Raw genomic sequence first — 20,708 nt, 5'->3', positions numbered from 1 at the left:
TACTGGTCGCCTAAAAAGAGAGTAGACACATGATCTTGCAGTCAGATGTAGTGGCACAAGCCTATAATCCCTGCACTCAGGAGGCAGAGACAGGAGGATTGTGCATTTAAGGCCAACTTGAATGAGGTAAACAAGAGGGGGTTGCTTGGCCTGGGACCCTGTTTTGGATTCTGTTAAGCACAACACACCACTCTTCTCTCAATGCATTTGGCAGCCTTGTTCATTTGGCTATACATGCTACACACACACAAGCAGACACATACATACATACACACACACACACACACACACACACACACACACACACCTCTGAACAATGCACCTAGCAACCTTAAGATTCCCCAAACCCACATCTATATTCATCTACACATATCCCCATCTCTGAATAATAGTAAAGATTTCTCCACCCCATGACAACAGTCACAGTTATACAGTTTCTACTCAATTGTATTCACAATTTATCTGTTTATGAAGAATAGAAGGACCCATCCAACCTGAACTAATTTGGTTGCATGAGCAGTTAATGCAAACCTATGTCCTCTAGCAACCTTATAGGAATGATCTTCTATGTACTCTCTCATGTATGTATAAAATTGGGGGGGTATTATATGATTAAAATGATTATTATGGAAAGGGGCAGTCATAGTAGAAAAATGATTATATAAGATAATCTGTAGTGAAATTGACAACTGTCCAAACTATGGCTCTCAGTAAGTAACCTGCTCCTGCTCCCCTTCATCCCCATAAAGAGAGACCTCAGGCTATATCTAGGAGGTGCTGAGGGTCCTCAGTCATCCTGTTATTAATCTGGACAGTATAGCCCTCTTTAATCTGTACTACCATTTGCTCTGATTAAAGTTACCACGCTTCTTTTGTAAATATGTGTGAGTCCTTGCTTTCAATTCTTTGGATGAGAGACCAAGAACCTGGGAACACCTGCGCCACCCCTCCCTACTAATGGGAACAATTCTGCTCTACCTAGTGCAGTGGTTCTCAACCTTCCAAATGTTGCCACCCTTTAGTACCGTTTCTCGTGTGATGGTGACCCCAACCATAAAATTATTTTCATTGCTACTTCACAACTGTAATTTTGCTATTGTCATGAATTGTAATGTAGATATCTGTGGGGGGGTCACAGCCCACAGGTTGTGAAACACTGACATAGTAGATTCAAGATCAATCTTGGCTTCTCCATGAGACTCAATCTCAAGAAGAGAAACAACAAAAGGATTTTGCAGACACTGTTTCTCTGCACATCCAATTCTGTTTTTATAAGAACACTTGGATTTATTGCTTTCACACTCTTGTCTTCACTAACATATTACATTAATATTCCATGTTCATGTCATCATATGTATGATACACCATAAAGCCCACACAGGAGGAGTTAATTCCTGGGATGTTATTTTTCTGAATAAATAAAGGGATACTATGGGAAAAATAACTGTCTCTTTTGTCCTATTCTTGAAAAAGTAGATTTCAGATGGTGATATTTATGACAGGTGTCTTTCCCTCTTAAAGCCACTTAAAAACAAATGTTTTTCTAAAGTGTAAGTTAATGGACTCATTCATATAGCCATTCAACAAACGACGCCAATACACGCCAAGGGCTATGCAATGACCTGTACTGTGAAATTAAAGATAGAAATGAGAGAAACTCAGACTCTGATATAAGAAAATTTAGAAATTAGCTAGAATAATAATTAAAATGACAATTTTATTTATTTACAACTTTCATATGGCCCATTACAGAGAGTTAAAAGCCTCTGCTAGGCTGTGGCAAAATACTGCATCCTTATTTTATCTGAAAAACTATGTACTCCACAACCTGCATTTTAGCCTGATATTTTAGGAATACATATAAGTATTTTATTTTAAACCACTTACTTTGCCTTTATAGTCTTTTTAATTCTAGCTATTAAATGTATAAGGACTTATAAAGAATTTTCAATGGGCAGATAAAAGCCTTGGGCTTGCCTATTTCTGAGCTGTCGCTTGGCAAGTATTATGTGCACTGGTGAGCATGATAACATGGTGAAGTAGTGATACAGAAACACAGTTGGAGCCACTAACAAGGGAACTGAAGGAAGAAGTGGGGAATGTTTAGACTTGTGTGTGCATGTATTATATATGTATGTATGTATTATGTGTGTATGTGCATTATGTATGTGTGTTTGTGTATGTGTGCATGTAAGTGTGTATGTGTGTATGTATTTGCATGTATGTGTGCATGTGTATATATGTGTGTGTGTTGAGTATCCTGCAGCACAATGTTACTTTGCTTTCTCCAAATAGGAGCTTTCTATGGAGAAAAAGATAGAAAATGGTTTCATCATTCTAAAGCAATAAAACACAGTAGCTAAGAAAACATATGAAACAATTTCAAGTGTATTAAATACAGGTCACAGAGGATAGAGGTTCATGAGAGAACAGAAGTGAATGAGGCAGACACCAAAATTGTCCCGGGGCACAGACTGAGACAGCATCATATGACAGGAAGGAAAAATTCAGGAAGAGGGTATCTCCCTTCCAGAGCTCAGTGAAGGACAAGTGCAGAGGATACAGAGAAAGGAAGTCCAGAGAGATTCTGGAGGCCCATGGAGTGCTTGGAGAGCCTTTGTCTTCCAGTAGGAGCTGATTTGATGAGTGCTACAGAATTTTGTCAAGTTTGCAATCAATATCAATCACCACAACATCAATTTCAGTGTGATTTAAGGTAGGATATTCTAAAAATCCTTCATTCCCTACTGGGAAATAATTAGCTCTTCATGCTAAATTAATTTATTTATGAAAGCCATTTCTTCTCAGTAAATTCCCTAGAGGCTGATCCAGATCAGTTGAATGGTCCCTGGATAGCTCCATTTTGGTTTGTGAATACACAAGAATTCCCACAATAGGAAAACTGCCATTGTGCCATTCTTGCATCAAGATCATCTTCTGCGCAGATATCTACACACCCTACGAACATGTTCTTGTCACCTGCTGTAAGCAATCAGAGCTCATCTTAATGACCTAGTCTTATCTTGATATCTACAAAGGCCTTGTCTTCAAATTAAGGTATCTTCATCTATGCTAGGATCATACATGTCTGAAACAGGGAGCAAAATTTTACCCTTCACTAGGTGGTGTGGGAAAGCATGGAGGAAGAATTTCCATGTAAAGTCTAAGAAAGCTTTTTTTAAGGTTTCTAGATCCACAAAAATATGTGCCAAGCAGAGCTTCTTAGTAACAGTATTTTTTTTTTTTAAGATAGGCTCTGTTCGCATAGGAGGTACAGTAAAAAACTTCATGGCTTCTTAAAAAAACTGAGGCTTACTGGTTCACCAGCACAAATGGCTCTGACTCTTTCAAGAGATCTGGCTACAGAGCATTTAAATGGGATTTGTGAGCAGAGTGCTACATCTTGCTCAATAGCAACAAAGACCCACTGTGTACTGTAAGCATGGTTCGCAGAAGTGGTGAACAGACCTCCTCCAAGTTGGACTGAGTGGAGAAAGCAGGGAGGGCCATGTTGGCCATAGCCACACCCATTTAAAAAAACAGCGTTTCTGGTCAGAAAATAATTACAGATACACAACAAAGATAGATTTATATTTAAAAACAAAAAGACCTGTAAATGAGTCACAGTGTTGGATAAATGTACCTAGGCTTAGGAGAGAGAAGAAAAGCATATAGAGAGTTATAAAGGAGTAAATCATTTTGAAATAAAACAAAGTCTTTAAAGAAACCGAATAACTTGTAGAAAAAGTAATAAAGTAAGAAAAATAAGCCACGTAAAGATGGAATGTGCACAGAGAGTCTGGATTATATATCTTATTGTTTTTCTTTAAATTATTTGACTGTGAAGGAACTAAGTACAGAGAGACATTTCATTGTACAGGCTCCTAAACTAAATCAACATACATATTTTAGAGGTATCTTGACTTCAGAATTTGAATCTAAGGATTTGCTGCTTTGGAAAAGAGGTTTGTTTTTGTCTCCACAGGAGATGAGAACCTATGGATTTCTTCCAGACTAATGTGGTTTGATAAACCAAGACCACCCAAAAGGTTTCTGTGGATACCCCAAAAATTACTTTGCCCAATAAACATCAGGAGGCAGTTTAAGAGAATTCCTAAATATTTTTTATAAATGTTTGTTTACATTTAAAGGAGGATATGCTATAGAGATTTGCATTGGTGTGGATCTTGATTTATTGATACAAATTTAAGGTCAATTTTCCCATATATATACATATATATATGAATATATATATTTCTTGCTCTTTATTAAGGTATTGTGTTTACGCAGTTTATTTAAAAATGTAATGTATAATTAATAAATACAGTTAATAGATAAACATCTATAATAGTCTAGCTTGTAGTCATGTAATTTAAGTTTTCTAGATGTAAAGAGATATATTTCAGATAGATAATTATTCTTCAAACCTTTTAAAGACTACAGAATATGGAATTTAAAATGTTTTAAGAACTTAGAGCTTTCATGACAATGAAACACATCTACTGGCTGTAGTAATAGGGGCGGCAGGGCTGCGTTCTCAGCACCCCCGGCTGCCTGCCTGGCTAGCTTATGCCCAAAATAATTACACGGACACTGTATTCTTTTAAACACTGCTTGGCCCATTCTCTTTTAGGCTAATTCTCACATATTAATTTAGCCCATTTCTAATCATCTGTGTGTAGCACCCCAAGGTGCGCTTACCGGGAAGATTCTAGCCTATGTCCATCCTGGGTTGGAGCTTCATCCCGGGAGCGGGGCATGGCGTCTCTCTCAGGCGTCTGCTGTTGAGAGGAGAGCTTTCGAGTCTCTGACCTCACTTCCTCTTCCTCCCAGCGTTCTGTCCTGTTTTCTCCTCCCACCTATCCTCTAACCAATAAAATGGGCCAGGGCAGTGCCTTTATTAGCCAATGACCTTCCTCCATCAACTGGCAGCACCAATTACTTCAAGAGGAAGATGGGTTTGAAGAGGCTCCTTATAGAATTTGCTAGCTGTTTGGGCAAGAGCCTGCTCTTACCTGGACAGGTAAAGGACTGCTTAAGTTCCCTAAAGAAGGTGAGACAGTCCTTCGGTGTTCTTGCTTCATGAAAGAATCTACCAGACATTCTGCAGGACACAGAAGAAAGCAACTGATCGATTTTGTCATTACAAGGCAGAACAGATATTCATATTTCCTGCTTCATGGAAAAGTCTGCTGGATACTATTGGGCCTATAGGCTGAATATTGGATGCCCCAATGTTACAGAAGAACTTTGGGTGACTGTCCAGGCAGTAAAATGTCTTTGTCATTTCTAGAATTTTAGAAGTTGCTTACAATGCACTTCCTGTTAACATAGGTAATATTTTATACTTTTGGGGGTCTTTGATGGAGTTGAAGAATAGATAGTTATAATTATAATTTTCCTTAGTTATTATATAAAATAAAGTAGATACAAATATTATAACTGTAATTCTTGCTCGATACCTGTCTTGTTACATGTAATTTTACTATGTTAAAATTAAAACCTTCCTTTTTATTTAGTCAGAAAAAAGGGAAAAATGGTGTGGAAAGTCCTGTATGTGTATTGCTTTTATTGGTTAATAAAGAAGCTGCTTTTGGCCAATGGCTTAGCAGAATATAACCAAGCTGGAAGAGAGAGAGAGAGAGAGAGAGAGAGAGAGAGAGTAGGTGGAGTCAATGAGAAGCCATGTAGCCACTGTCCAGAGATAGATATGCCAGAACCTTGCTGGTAAGCCACAGCCATGTGACAATATACAGATGAATAGAAATGGATTAATTTAAGATGTAAGAGCTAGTCAATAAGAAGCTAGAGCTAGTAGGTCAAGCAGTGATTTGATTAATATAGATTTCTGTGTGATTATTTTGGGAGTCTGGGCAGTTGGGAATGAACAAGCAGCCTTCAACAACAACTAGGAACCTATTTCTTTAGACTTTAGGTCCTAAATAAATAATAAGAGAACATTAATGCCTGACAACACTGTTCTAACAACAAACAGGATTAAGATGTAAAGAAAGCCACTATACTGGAGGGACAGCCTTTAACAGTGGAAGGAATTTGAAGTGGGAAAGCATCTGCTGGCTCAGGGGTTCAAGACTGCAAGAGATGTGGGGTAGGGAAGTGGTGGGTTACAGACAGAGTGTAAGTAAGGGAAACCATTTTATGTTTAAGACTCTACATAAAATATGTAATCAAAGGAATAATCAAGAAAAAGGGAAAACTGCACTATGGAGATCTTAGTCATTCCAGGTTTCTGAGCAAATTAATTAATTAACTAATTAATTAATTACTCATAAATTTAGCAGAATATAAAAGAGTGTTATAAGAAAACAATATGAAATTTGTAGAACCATGTAATTTCTTAATTGTCCAGTGGTGCCAGGAAAGCTGTAGAAATAAAATCTTATTCTTGTTGTTGATCTTAATCAATTATCAACTTTGCCTGAGTAGGGAGTCTCAGTTGGGGGACTGCTCAAATAATATTGGCCTGTAGGCAAATATCAGGGGGGTTGTCTTGATTGATAATGGAGACATGAGTGCCCAGTCCACTGTGGGAAGCACCATTCACTGGGCAGGTGATCCTGGACTATAAAAAAGCTGGTTAATAATGAGTCCAGAGGTAATTCTCCATGGTTTCTGCTTCAAGCTCCTGGCCTGGCTTCCCCAAGTGATGGTCTGTAACTTGGAAGTACAAACCAAAATGTACCCTTTTCTCCTTCAGATTGCCTTTTGTCAGTGTTTTATCTCAGCAATAGAAAGGGAACTCCAACACTCACCTCCACATACTGTCATAGCACCAACAGAAAACAATTTAACACTGTTAATTTATCTGAATGGGCTGCTTTTCCAGATCAGATACCAGACTCTCGCTGTATTTTCAGACGTACTCTCAGGCTCCGACCCCATGAGCTTTTCTCTCAGAGAAATAATCCACTCAAAACCAGATCATTGCTCTGCTGACAGATTTCCCTTTGGGACCAGCCAGGAGTCATTTATCCCTGTGTTTTTTTTTTTTTTTTTTTTTTTGTACAATGAGCCTGCCACATTCTTTCAATTTAGGAATTCGAATGGTCCCTACTGGGTATTTCCTTTAGATTAGTCCAAGACTTCACTTAGTTCTTAGATGTCTCATTTTTAAACATCCACTTCCAACTTCATGTTTTCCAGTCAGATGGATATACATTGTTTGAGTTAAACAGCAATGGGTTTTATGTACAGTGCTAGGCTCTGCATGTCTGATGTGTTCAGACCCCAGAAAAAAATAGACCTGGGTACCTGTAAGAATAACACTTCTGCTGGTAGTTTTCAAATGACAAAACAGGTGACAGCTACACCAAGAACGCTGACACAAAGATGTTAGCAAGATACTGTAGCCGCATGTAATGCCAGCATTTAGACAGACTGTAAAGGGGACAGAGGTGGCTCCGTCAGCAAAGTGCCTGCTATGCAAGCATGAGTATCCCTGTCCAGCTCCCAGTGCCCATATAAAAGCTAGGTATTATACCTGTAATCCCAGAAATGTGGAGATAGACACGGGTAGACTCCTATAGTTTATTGATCAGCCAGATGAGCCAGTTGGTGAACTCTGGTTTCAGTGAGAGACCTTATCTCTCAGAAAATAAGGTAAACAGGGATTAAATAAGGCAGTCAGCATCGACTTTTGGCATCCGCATGCACACGTTCACCACAAATGTTTATATGCTCGTGTGATAATATAGATGTACTATTGTCCTAGCTAGCCTTGGCTATAAACCAGGTCTAGGGTCATCTGAAAAGGGAGTCTCAATTCAGGAATTTCTCACATCAAATTGGTCATTGAGTGTGCCTTAATTGTTAATTGATGTAAGATGGTCCAGGCCACCATGGGCACCACCATTCCCCACACAGGTAGTCCTGGGATACGGAAGAAAGGGAGCTAAGCATGGTCCTGCCAATGAACCAGCAAGCATTGTGTCTGGTGCAGTCCCTGCCCTGACTTCCCTCAGTGATGGACTGTGACTTGAAAGTGTGAGGTGAAGTAAGCCCTTTCCTCCTTTGTTTTCAGTCAGAAAGTTTTATCACAGTAGCAGAAAGGAAACTAGAACAACCACCAACCACAATATGAAGAAGTAAAACCAACAGAATGTGGGGAGCCAGATGTGCAGGCTGCATTTCTACGGATAGCTCAAGGGACTTAATTTCATAAAGAGAAATACATGATCAAATGAAAGGATACAGTAGAGGGAGATTTCTGAGGTTAGGAAATTGCCCTCTTATTATTAGCATCCTGAAATTCCCATGTGATACAGAAATATTTACAAAGGGCTAGAAAGCTGGCTCGGCAGTTAAGAGCACTGACTGATCTTGCAGAGGACCTAGGTTCAATAACCAGCACCCACATGACAGCTCACACTTGTAACTCCATTTCCAGGCCACCCCACACCCTCTTCCAGCCTCTGCAGGTACTGCAGGCATGTGGCACACAGACACATAGGCAGGCAAACAGCCATACACAAAAAATAAGTAACTATTTTTTAAAAAGAAATATCTATCATGTGTAATGAAACACTGTGTCTTGGGATTCATCTGCAAAGCTAGTTTAATCAGGGAATGTTCTCTTCTGAACTTTTACTCACTAGGGAGAGAGATCTCTGAGAATCAAAGGTGTTGAAATTTTTGTGGGTTTAGTTTTGTCTGTTCTATTGCCATACCCGCTTGTATGTTTGTGATGCATTCATGGGTGTGACAAGGATGGAGAAGATGGGAAGAGAGATCTGAATCAAGATGTATCTCAGCTTCTCTGTCTCTTCAAGAGACTCACTGATCTAGACAATAAAAGAGGGAAACAGACAGCTTTCCAGGAGCTCCTAATAGAGCTTTGCACATGAACTTGATCGGGAGTCTGGTAACGCAGTAAGAGTCTCTTCTGCATCTATGAGCTCTGGAATAGCTCCTTCGGAGCTGAGCATGCACCTTGCCTGATGGTCGCTCTGCTGAGTCAGCGAATAGATCATATTCTTCCATTCTTTGTTCCTGGACACCCAGTCTTCAGTCCTGTGGTGCTGATTTGTGTATATGTCTCAGCAGACATTAGTGCTTCAGATACTCACTCCTCACAGCAGAATCTCACTATCAGCATCTGAAAAGAAAAAGAAGATCCAGAACTCAAAAGGAAACATGATGGCTCAAACTAAAGCTCCATGTTTGCATTGTCTCCCAGGCTTTTCAATATACTCTTGTCCTTGATGATTCTGCAGCCAGTTCTCCATGGAGCAGCCAGAGTAGAAATTTGAAAGTACCAACCAGACATCGCCTCTGCTCTGTTGAAGTCTTTCAGAGACTTGCATTTTGATGAGAATAAAATTCAAATACCTCACCCCACCCACCAGGCTTCCCGGTCTTTATCTCTGTCACATGCCACCATCTTCCCCTTCATGCCCTACTCATAAGCACACGGGCTTTTTCGTGCGCAGCTCAGAGAACAAACAGAGTCAAGACAGATGGTGGTGTCAGAATGAAATCTTCAGTGACCACACGCTTCACCCTCCACCTCAATCCCCAAAGCATCTAAGTGCAAGCTCTGCATTTTTCTTCATCTGTTTCCTCTGTGTCACACGTAGGTGGGGTTTCTATGCTGAGACTCCGAGTGGGAAACAATCTGTAACAAGCCCTATGTGAGGAGAGGCTGTAGGAAGACTTTTGTACATTGGGACAATCTTTACTTTCATTTCTCTAGCAAAACCTCAGTGGACAAAGGTGCAGAATTCTCCACCGTCCCAACCTGCAGTTCAGATTTCCAATACACCCCCAACCCCCATCTAATGTCTCTGCAATATTACTGTGTTACTAGGTCTCTTAATTGTGTAGGTTAAATTGAACTCACGGCATCACCCTTACCAGTGGATTAACTACCAATCCAGCAGCTACGTTTCTTGGTGATCTTGCTCTTCTCCCTGTAGGAAGATTCTCTGCACACGTGGAACAGAAATATTGACAAAAAAAAAATCGCATTTCTAAAACAAAGCAACAGCGACAAAGGTTTTCAGAGACATATCCAAAAGCATATTCAATAATTCATTAAGCTCTCTAACCTTTTCAAGAGCATAAGAAAAACAAAAGAAGACAAGAGAGAGAGGTGGATGGGGAAATTGGACTGCAAGCATCTAGAGTTCCAGCAATCAAGAAGACATGGCCTCCAGGTGGCAGTAGCATGCAGGCGTTCACTGGCAAGAACTTAAGATTTGCAGGCAGTGGAGGTCCTCACAGCATACAGCTGTTAGAGGTATTAGAGCCCCCACCCAGGAAGAAGGACCACAGAGGAACGATTGGTGGAGTTGAGAATCACATGTCTAGGACCTGTTCATTCACAGCATGGTGGGAATCCCTGGGTCAGAGAGTTTTAAAGCTTAGCGTCCACTTGCGGGTCTTCACAGTGGCATGTTTCATCTTCTTTATGACTGGCAGGTGTCTTTGGATACAACTCTGAGACCCTGCAAAGCAAGCAGACTCATAAGGGCTAAACATATGGTTCACAGACCTGTGTCTATAACAACTATGTGTGTGAATATTTGAATGTTATGTTGCTAGGCTTTGGAGCTAGTGGGTCCTACCCAACAGGGAAGAAGCAGGGTAGAAAAGAATCCTTGAGGACAGTTGTAGTTCCCAGAGAAGGGATAACACCGTGGAGACTTTGGATGGGAAAAGGAGGAACATAAAGACCCCAGTCTGATATTGTTGTTGTTGTTGTTGTTGTTGTTGTTGTTATCATTATGATTCTTTACAGCCAGCAGCAGACAGGAAGTTCCTACTTCTCTGACTTTGGTTCCTGGAAGTAACACCCAAGTGTGACTCCAGCTCCAGGGAATCTAGTGCCCCTTCTGGCCTCCAATGCACCTGCACCCACATGCACATGCCCTGCCCCAGCCTCTGCATGCATATATACATAATTAAAAATAAAATGCATTTTAATTTTTTTTTTTAAATAAAAACTCAAAACAGCAAAAAGCACCACTATCATCTAGTTCTCCCATTCTCAGAACCTGGTGTTTTGGTGGCAGCTGGCTACATTTTGTTGGAGGGTCTAGAATATATGTTTCTATAAGTAACCTTATATTGGCTGCTGGAAGGGACCTCCACTTTTAGCAATAGCCTTACTAGAGACATGCGTGGAAATCCGTAGCCTTCCTAGACCAGGCAGTTCTCATGTTTCTTTAAAGTGTTAATTTTATTATCACTGAATTTATTTGCTGTGTGTGTGTGTGTGTGTGTGTGTGTGTGTGTGTGTGAACGTTGTCATCAGGCGAATGTGGAGGTCAGAGGACGGCTTGCAGGAGTTGTTTCTCTCCTCCTGTCATGTGGGTGTTGAGGGCTGAATTCAGGTGGTCAGACTTGGCTGCAAGTGTCTCCACCCTCCAAGTCCCTTCTTGGTTCCAGTTCTCCCGCTTTGAGCCAGTGAGAAAAAGACTAGAAAGAAAGCAAATAGAAAGAAACCAGAGAGGGGACTCCAGACACATCTTTGAATTTATGTTTCATTTGCCTGCATAGATCACGCAGAATTCATAACTCCAAATCCATCCCGCTTTAAGCTGAAATAAATCATCCAGTGATTTATGTCACATTTTTTTATGAAAAGAAAGAAAGTGATGTTACCTGGAAATATTCCCTGTCTTCATTTTGTCCCACAATGTTTTATAGTAACACTCAATATCTTCTAAGATAAGGTGTGTGCTTGTGTGTGTGTGTGTGCACGTGCATGTGCGCGCACATGTGCATGTATATTATATATAGCACCTACACTGAACCATGGACTATGACCTGAACTTTTAACATATGGACTTTTGGGGACCATCAACTATGCTAACCACAGATTATGACAATGAATTCAGATGAGCTCACCAAGAGTGGCAAAGGCCTGACTCCATTAGTGGGAACACACAGATACACGGATACCATTGACCCACAGGTTTGGTTAAGTATTGTTCTGGCCTTTTTGGTCCACAAAGATCATTCCATTTATTAAATTTTGAAATTTATTTGTTTACTTATGTATGTAATTATTATATGTGCACGCCTGCCACTGTGTGTCTGTAGAGGTCAGGATACAGCTTGCCAGAGTCATTGCTCTCCAGCTAAGTGTGCCCTGGAGACTGAGTCCAGGCCATCAAGCAGTCAGTGAGCCTTTTTATTATCCACTGACCATGTCATCAGCCCCAGACCATCCTGTTTAGATCAGAACTCAGACCTTGCCCAATCCTACGTTTAATAAGAGCAGGACAATTCTCAACTCCTTTTACAAGCCTGGGAAATGAGAACAAAAGCATGACAATGGGATCTCTGGAACATTGTAGAACATGAATATCACTGAGTCATTCTCCTTAATTTGAACTTTGAGGTAAGATGGGGGAAGATAGACATTTACACAGAATGAACGATGGGGAGAGAGACAGGGAGCTTGCGATGGACTCTGAGTTGCTCTGCTGTCCTGGAGAAAGGTGGAGTGTGAGCACCTGTCCATCGAGTCCACCAGTGCGTGTTCACAAAGGCCAGAGGACGAGCTTAAATGCCCACTCCATTGCTCTCCACCTTACTCCCTCAAGACTGTCTACCCTCCAATTGTGCAAGCCAGTCCGTGACATCTCTTGTGTAATAATACATGTTTTATTGGCTCTACCACTCTAGAAAATGCCCATTAATACTCCATCCTCCATAATGTCCTGAGGAGAACTCAGCTGAGCTCAGAGCCATGACCCTGAGCCTGAGCCTAACTCGGAGAGTTCATTATTGTGATAAAACCCAGACTCATTGCATCAGAGGACCTGTGTGAATAAGGATGAGTATTGATATCACCAAGTGGCTGAGGACAGCAGGTGCCATTTGTAAATCAACTAAGGCAGGTCCAAACACAGACATAGAATTTACTAGACTGCCAGCTCTCCCAGGGAGATAACACTGAGAGGTGTAGATGGCCATCTGGGCTGAAAACCTCGTTACTGTTGTTGTCAGGGTCAGAACCTGGGATCTGCAGCCACAACAAACGAGGTTGAGCTGCTCATCCTCAAATGCCAGTTTAACAGACAATACTGAAAGGCAGAGAGAAAAGGTTTATTCAGTGTGGCGACTCTGGGAAGAGAGGCAAATAGAGAAATGAAGCAACCCCCTAAGTTCATCTTCAGGTTCTGGACATGAGGTCTAGGTCCCGCCCATCACTCATCGTTTCTTGTCTCAGCTCCTGTCTCTCCTGTAAGGTGGTCTGATCAGTCATTTGAACTCTGGGAAATCATCTCTCCCTGGCAAGCTCTCCTCTGACCGGCACCAGGCTTCCACTATTTCCTTTCCCTAACATGAGACTTCTGGTGGAATCCAATTTCTTGGGGAACATTGTTTCAGTAGGCTGATAGCTCAAGGAGAGGGACATGTGTGGTTGGTTTAGTTTGTTCTGTTTTGTGTTGTGTGTGTTTTGTCCTTTGGGTTTTGTTTTTCTATCTCCGTTTCTTTCAGGATGGTAAGAGCCTGTTCTGTCTACTTGTTTTCCATGTGACCTTGAGACTCTATTTGATTTCTTTGTGCCATGCTTTCCTTACCTACAAAATGAGGAGAAAAATGGCCATCAGAATGTCACAAAGCTTCCTTAATCTAGTGTGTATAATGTGCTTCTGACAGCGCTGGGTTCAGGACAAGTGTTAGCTAAACCCCAGCTGCTCTTCCTATCAAGGTCATGAATAAAGAGCTTATGTCACCGTTATAGCCTTGAATATTACGTTCTATCCAAAGGTGACAGACTCATAAAATCTCAAACACAGAATGTCAGGACTGCTCATGAAACTAGCCCTCTCTGGGAATCCTCATTGCCTCCAGTGGTCGGCCTCCCCCTGAAGTGAGGAACTCGCTCCTTCCTCTGTAGCCCTGTCAGCCATCTTGGTGCCTCTCTGATCATTTGCTTCAAGTAAATACCTAGGAGGGAAATCACTGCAGCAGGTACCGTGGTCATTTATAAAGAAGCCTTTCGATTCTAATTGCAGAAGTGTCCTCCAGAAAGGTGACACTAATACACAGAATTATCAGTAATGACTGAAGTGCCCATTTCAACACAGCTGGAAACTGGGATAGTGGCCCAACAAGGCATTTTCCAGTTATATCAATAAAACCACCGTTTCGAGCTCCTTGAATCGTGTTATGACTAATGAAGCGGAGTGTCTTCCTCCGACGTTCCATTTATTTCCCATCCCGCTTCCTCACTAATGCCCTTTACTCATTTAGTTGACAAATCTGCTTTCAACTTGATTAATTTACCGATTCTCTGCCTCGAGTCCCATCATTCGCTTTGCAAATATTTTCCCCCAAAATGTCACTTACCTATTTCAGTTTTGTTTTTGGTTGAATGAGATGAACAGAAACTCCAAAATGTTATATGACTTAGATTGTTCCTTGTGATTTTCTTCCGTAGCTTTTTATCATCCTAAAGCCTCTTCTACCTAAATGTAGATGCTCACTTCTCTTTGTCTCCATGCTTTACAAATGATTTTTATCCTAACATAGCAAATGGGTTTATGGCACTTTCTTTAGCCCATTAGGTGATAATTCGCTCATTCCGATAGGACCAGGAGGCACTCTGTGCACTTGAAGGAAAAACAGGAAATGGAAATTAAAATATGTTGCTCTATGGGTCCTGAGGATAGCCCTGTATCAGCTTCATTCTCCCTACCAACCCTTTACCTTCATACCCAAATATGGGGGTGGGGGAGTTGTCATGTCTTTCTCAGAAAATAATGGGGAGGAGGGCAAGCCTGTCATTTGTCTTCTAAGAACCCAAAGGAAAGACACCATGAATGTCTTAGGTTCCCAGCTAATCACCCAGAAAAGAACTACTGAACTGAACGTGTCAAGCAGAGTGACTGTAGTCAAATGCACCAACATGGATTCAAGAAAGCCCAGGACATGCCTGACCACTGAAGCCAAACCAGATCTGTAATGTAAATGAACCATGATTGAGACCACGAATATATTAGATGAACCTGGACTATCTCATCAAAGATAGTAAAGAGACAACTGGAGAAAACATTGTAAAATGGCCCAGACTGGAAAAAAAAATAATATAAGCAAATAGGTAGTAGGGGAGCCTAGGCAGTTTGGATGCTCACCTTACTAAACCTGGATGGAGGTGGGCGGTCCTTGGGCTTCCCACAGGTCAGGGAACCCTGATTGCTCTTCCAGCTGATGAGGGAGGGGGACTTGATCGGGGGAGGGGGAGGGAAATGGGAGGCGGTGGTGGGGAGGAGGCAGAAATCCTTAACAAATAAATAAATTAAAAAATAAATAAATAAATTTGGGAATAAAAGTGAAAAAAAAAACAAAGTTGGATTGTCTCAAAATCAGTCTCCAGGGATCCACACTGACACATGTATAGGTAGAGAAGCAGAGAGACTCTCAGGAAGAATAACACCCAGGACTGTCTGTGGGTAGCATTTCCTAAAGAACCTGGGGCACATATTTTCCTTCAGAGGAGAGTTCATGGAATGACTGTTGTCAGGAAGAGTGAGAGGTCTTTCTCCTGAACAAAACTCAATATATTCTGCTTTCCCCATCTTTCTCATTGCTTCCTAGTGTGAAACCCAGGTTTCAATGGAAGGGTCTTTCTCCACAATGTCCTTCATGCATGCTGTATCATCAGTGTGTCATAGGGGAAGACGATTTTCACTGGGTCCAATGTAGAAGGAAAAAGACTTCCTGATCTTAAATATGCCCTTCAGGAAGTGAGGCATGGTTTTCAGTAAGAACTTGCACAAGATATCCCAGGCACAGACTGGAAAGCATTTTCTTAGTTTTTAGTTTGTATTTTATTTATTTATTTATTTATTTATTGGAAGATTTTACCATGTATCCCAGGGCTGGGAAGATGACTCAGCAGTTAAGAGCACTGTCTGCTCTTCCAGAATTCAATACCCAGCAACCACATGGTGGTTTGCATCCTTCTGTAACAAGATCTGGTGCCCTCTTGAGGAAAAAACCTGGTTGGTTGTCCTAAACTTAGACCATGAAACCCAATATGGACGAGTTCAATGAAATCTCCATATAGGCACTGCCCATACACACTTCAGCATTGCCAGGGCATAAATTTTATTTTTTTGTTTTCATGTGGCCTAGGATGCTCTGTAACTTCCTCTGTAGCACAAGCTGACCTTGAACTCATTGCTCTCCCCCTGCCTCCCTGTTTCAAGTGCTGGGATTACAGAAGTGAGCCACCACATCTGGTGTTAAAGGGACCTATCCTGATTCTCACACTTAACTAACTTAACTAGCTTCACTACAAAGAGGGATTTCTGAAGTCGGCATCTAAGAAATGAGAAGAAACATGAAGCGAGGGGAAAGTGACTCTCCTCATGGCCCCAGAAGTGACATCTTCCTCAAATATAAGAGAAACAGCAATGAGCGTGATGGGTGGGGGGAACCTGCAGAGAGCAGCTCTGAGAGGCCCTGTCCCCAGAGCTCATCATAGGTAAGCCCTCTGTACACACAGGGTCCAGAAGGCTCGCAGTGGACTAAACCAGCTCCCGTTTAAAGATGGGAATCATTCTTCAAATGTCTGGTGATGCAGAAAACCTACAGGAGCTTATTTGCAGGAAAACAGTATTAGCATAATCCCCAGGTGCTGCGGGCTCTGAGCGCAGAGCCCGAAAGGGCATTTTGGCTCTGAAGCGAGGCTAATGAAAAGGCTTCCCACAATAGTGGGTCAGCCACCACATGGTCAAAGAGCGTTTGCTGATGACTGAGTCTTCTCTCATTCTTTGTTTCCAAATAACATGGATCTTTATGATGTTTAAAACCAGGGCATCAAGCACAGGGAAATTTAGGAACATGGGAATGTAACTGCTTTGGGTTATACACACACACCCCTGCCCCACTTTTTAACAATACGCTGGGGAGAAACTCTTCATCCGCAGGCACCATGCACACCCTTAATGGGATATGTCCTCCCGCCTTTCTTAAGAACCATCAAACAAACTTAGACATCCAAATCCCCGTGTTGAGCAGCGGTTGATCCAGCCTGAATTGGTTCTAAGTGCAAGAGCAGAAAGGCGAAACTGTGTCCTCAACAAAAAAAAAAAAAAAAAAAAAAAAAAAAAAAAAAAAAGACGGAGTCCATTTTGTACCTGTACGCTGGAGAAAACTGATTTTTCCCTTTCCTGGAAGGTATCAGTTGCAAATAGCTTCTTGGTTAGGGTGGGACTTTTAGGAAACATCTCTGTCTGTTGTCTTGTATAACTGGGTGTGACTATGATTAAAATCAGGCACACTGTGGGAAGTAAAAGTTCACAGTAGAACACGATACTATGACATAATCTGCCCATCAAAACAGAGAACTGCCCTTACTACCTCCTGTCAATCAAAATAGAGAAGCACCCTTACTACCTTTACTGTACCCCAGGAACTAAACTCTCCCTTCTTTTGATCATTCAAAAAAAAAAAAACTCTATTCTTTTTCAGTCCTTTTCTTGAACTTCATAGTGTCATTGTCTCCTGTTTGGAATCCTTTGCTGAATACCCTTGCTCAGCTAAGTCCCCCCTGGCTGCCCTGCCATGAAACTTTGGGCATTGGAGATGTGTCAGCTGTTAGAGTTATCTTCAGGTCTAATGGCCTCCATTAGAGCCCTGAGACCCACAACGAGACAGAAGATAACTGACTCCTAAGAACTGTCTTCTGACCTCCACACGTACACTGTGGCACGTGTGGACCTGTGCATGTATGGAGAGAGAGAGAGAGAGAGAGAGAGAGAGAGAGAGAGAGAGAAGAGAAGAGAGGGGAGGAGAGAGAGAGAGAGAGGAGAGAGGGGAGTAGAGAGAGAGAGAGAGAGAGGCAGAGAGAGAGAGAGAGAGAGAGAAATAAACAAATATAGCAAAAAAAAGAGTAAACTCCATTCCTTTACAAAGTTCCTTGTACCAGCACCCCCACTGCTACCCAAGTGCCCATCCACTTCAGTTTCCCAGTATCTGTGCATCCATCATACACATTGGTGTTCTGTGTGCTTCACAGCAGTGATATCAATGTAGACGGATCGTTACTCCACTTATCTCTTCCCTTGTTCTATCAGTGACTTTACCTCAACCCCCCTGTGGCCTGCCATTTCTGCAACTGAAGGTCTTATTTGATTGCTTTTTGTGGGCAATAATCTCTCTGGCCTCTCTCTCTCTCTCTCTCTCTCTCTCTTTGACTCCTTCTCTTTCTTTCTCCTTCCCTCCTCTGCCCCTCCTCCTCTCTTTGTGAAAATATCTTCCATTTGTGCCCACTTCTGGAAGATGAGTTCACCAACTACAGACATCACATACACACACAAGCACACACTCTTCGTGAGCTTGAACATTTTACTTGGCTCTGTTCCCACCTGTGTGATTTCTAAAGTGAACATTTTATCTTCCCCTCATCTGCATGGACATGAGGCTTTCCTTCTCCTCCGAATGACTTTTCTAAAGGTTGAACGCAGCATGTCCAGGTGCAGATTTGGTGGCATTTACCCTGCCTCATCCTCACTAAGCTTCCTGGGTCTGTGATTTCAGCATCAAACTAGGGAAGTTTCTGTTTATTGTAAGGCACACACTCTCAGCTGTGAGTGTGGGGGCCCTTCTTTGACACCCAATTCTCTCCTTTCTTCCCTCTTTTAAGTTTGTAACTTAACGTCCCTATCTAAAAATTTGTCCTGTGGTTATGTATTTTTTGTTGCTTATCTGCCTATCTGGAACTGAGAACTTTGTCTCTTTGATTCAAAACCACAACTCTCTTGAAGCACAGCAGGACTCAGTCAAGTTAGTCTGATGATGTTTCTCCTTGAAATTCCATATAATGAAATAAGATTCCCTCTCATATAAAAAAAAATACCATCAAAGACATTTAAAATCCTTGGATTAATTAACTGCAACTTCTTAAGGACATTCTCCCAACAACTCCCATGGCCAGGGTCTGCTGTCAAGTCAAAGGGACAAAGAAGCCTCCTCCTGAGACCCAACCAATTTCTGGCTAAGGTTCTAATCTTGGTCCTCTGTGCCTGCACAGTGCAGACAACTGGTCCACATCTGCAAACCTGTGAGCCAAAAGTCAGCCCCCCAGCCTCTTTAGATATGCCACCTCTGTTCCTCACTCGGGTCCACGATGCCCTCAAGGACAGATGCCAGAGCCAATATCAGACTGTGAGCCTGGTGCCACCAATGGATGTATGAAGCACTTCAGTCCACTGTCTATTAGGAGTTGGGTGGAAAGACGGGCTATGGGGCACAGTCAATGTGGAGTACCCGGGTTCCTAGTGGAAGAAGGATGCAGAGCAGTGGCGTAGACCAAAAGTTAACAGTGTAGTACCACAGCCTGAACTTATGCATAGCGAACCAGTGAGCCCATATGCACCCTGTGGTGGTGGTATAAACCCCAGGATAATGGTATGGAACAAAGGGGTATGAACTAGACTGCCTCAGATGGTGTGAGAAGAATCTCCCTGTTCTCTGCTATTGTTACTTCCTAGAGAAGAATTCAACAGAGGCAAAGGAAAATGGAGTAAACAAGATTTACTAAGGTGGTCAAAGACTTCCAGAGGGAGAGACACGTGGTCCATGACAAGAGGGAAGATCAGTCCACAGGATCTGGGGTCTCATGCCTTTACATCTCCAGGAGATTCTGTCTACAGCATCCTGTCTCCATTCCATCCTAGTGTATTCAAAATGTACCCCTTTGTCCCACGTCCATTTAGAATCAGTTTGAATTACATTGTTTACATTTTTAGGCTGTTCAAGGCCTCCTGTCTGGTCTCCTGACTGCCTGTGCATTGAATAAGCTATTGCCTCAAGGTTAAGGCATTCCACTGTTTTAAAAGCAAGGGTTTATCGCGAAAACAGTGACAAAGGTTTTGCAATAGCTAGTCACGATGGACACAGAGCAGCAGAGTTTGGGCTTGTTGGATTTCTCCCTTCTCATAGCTCCACCTTTCATGTCCACCTTCTAATACTAGGGTGGATATCTAAATTCAAGCCAAGATCAGCAAGCCTGGTGTGAATCTGAGACCCACTGCAGAATGCTTGGCATCTTGACAGTGATCTAGACAAAGAAGTGCTCTCAGATCTAGTGCTCAGGTGGTTGGCTCAGCCTGCAGCACCCTTGATAGTGCAGACAATGCTTCTCCAAGGATCCCTAAGGTGGCACTGTGTTTTTCTCTAAGGAGCGAGCTTTGAAGGGAACAGAAATCCAGGGTTTATATGTCATAGGAACAGACCTGTGCTGCATTCAGGCTGTCCCAAGGAGTTTACCTGTACATCAAATAGAATTGCAAATTCCACACCCAAGGAAGGGACTTTATCACAGCTCAGCAATGCAAAGACTTCTGTAAAGAAAAGTCAATAGGAGCCTGGCATACCCATCAAGGCAGGGAGCCACCCACTGCCCACTGGCTGGTCCTGTACACTGACACAGTGAAATCAAAATTTTACTGAGACAGTAGTCATTCAAGATAGAGCCTGCCGCCTGTGCGCCTTCTGTGGTCCTGCCTACCCTTCTAGCTGAGTGCATGCACAGCTCCCAGGATGTCTTTTCTCCATCACACAGAAAGGACATCTCTGTACTCATTTGCTGCTGTCTCACTTACCATGATGCACAGCTGTCTGCACTGTCAAGTTAAGCAGCCCAAGGATGTCACTGGGCTTTGACTCCTGAACAGTACCCATCACCTGTCAATAGGTTTCCTCTAAAATGAGACATTTCT

Source organism: Microtus oregoni, unplaced genomic scaffold, assembly GCF_018167655.1.
Source record: "Microtus oregoni isolate MIOR12 unplaced genomic scaffold, Mior012 000003F_ref0000135, whole genome shotgun sequence".
Lineage (NCBI taxonomy): Eukaryota > Metazoa > Chordata > Mammalia > Rodentia > Cricetidae > Microtus > Microtus oregoni.
The sequence above is the reverse complement of the archived record's forward strand: the minus strand, read 5'-3'. Positions refer to the sequence as shown.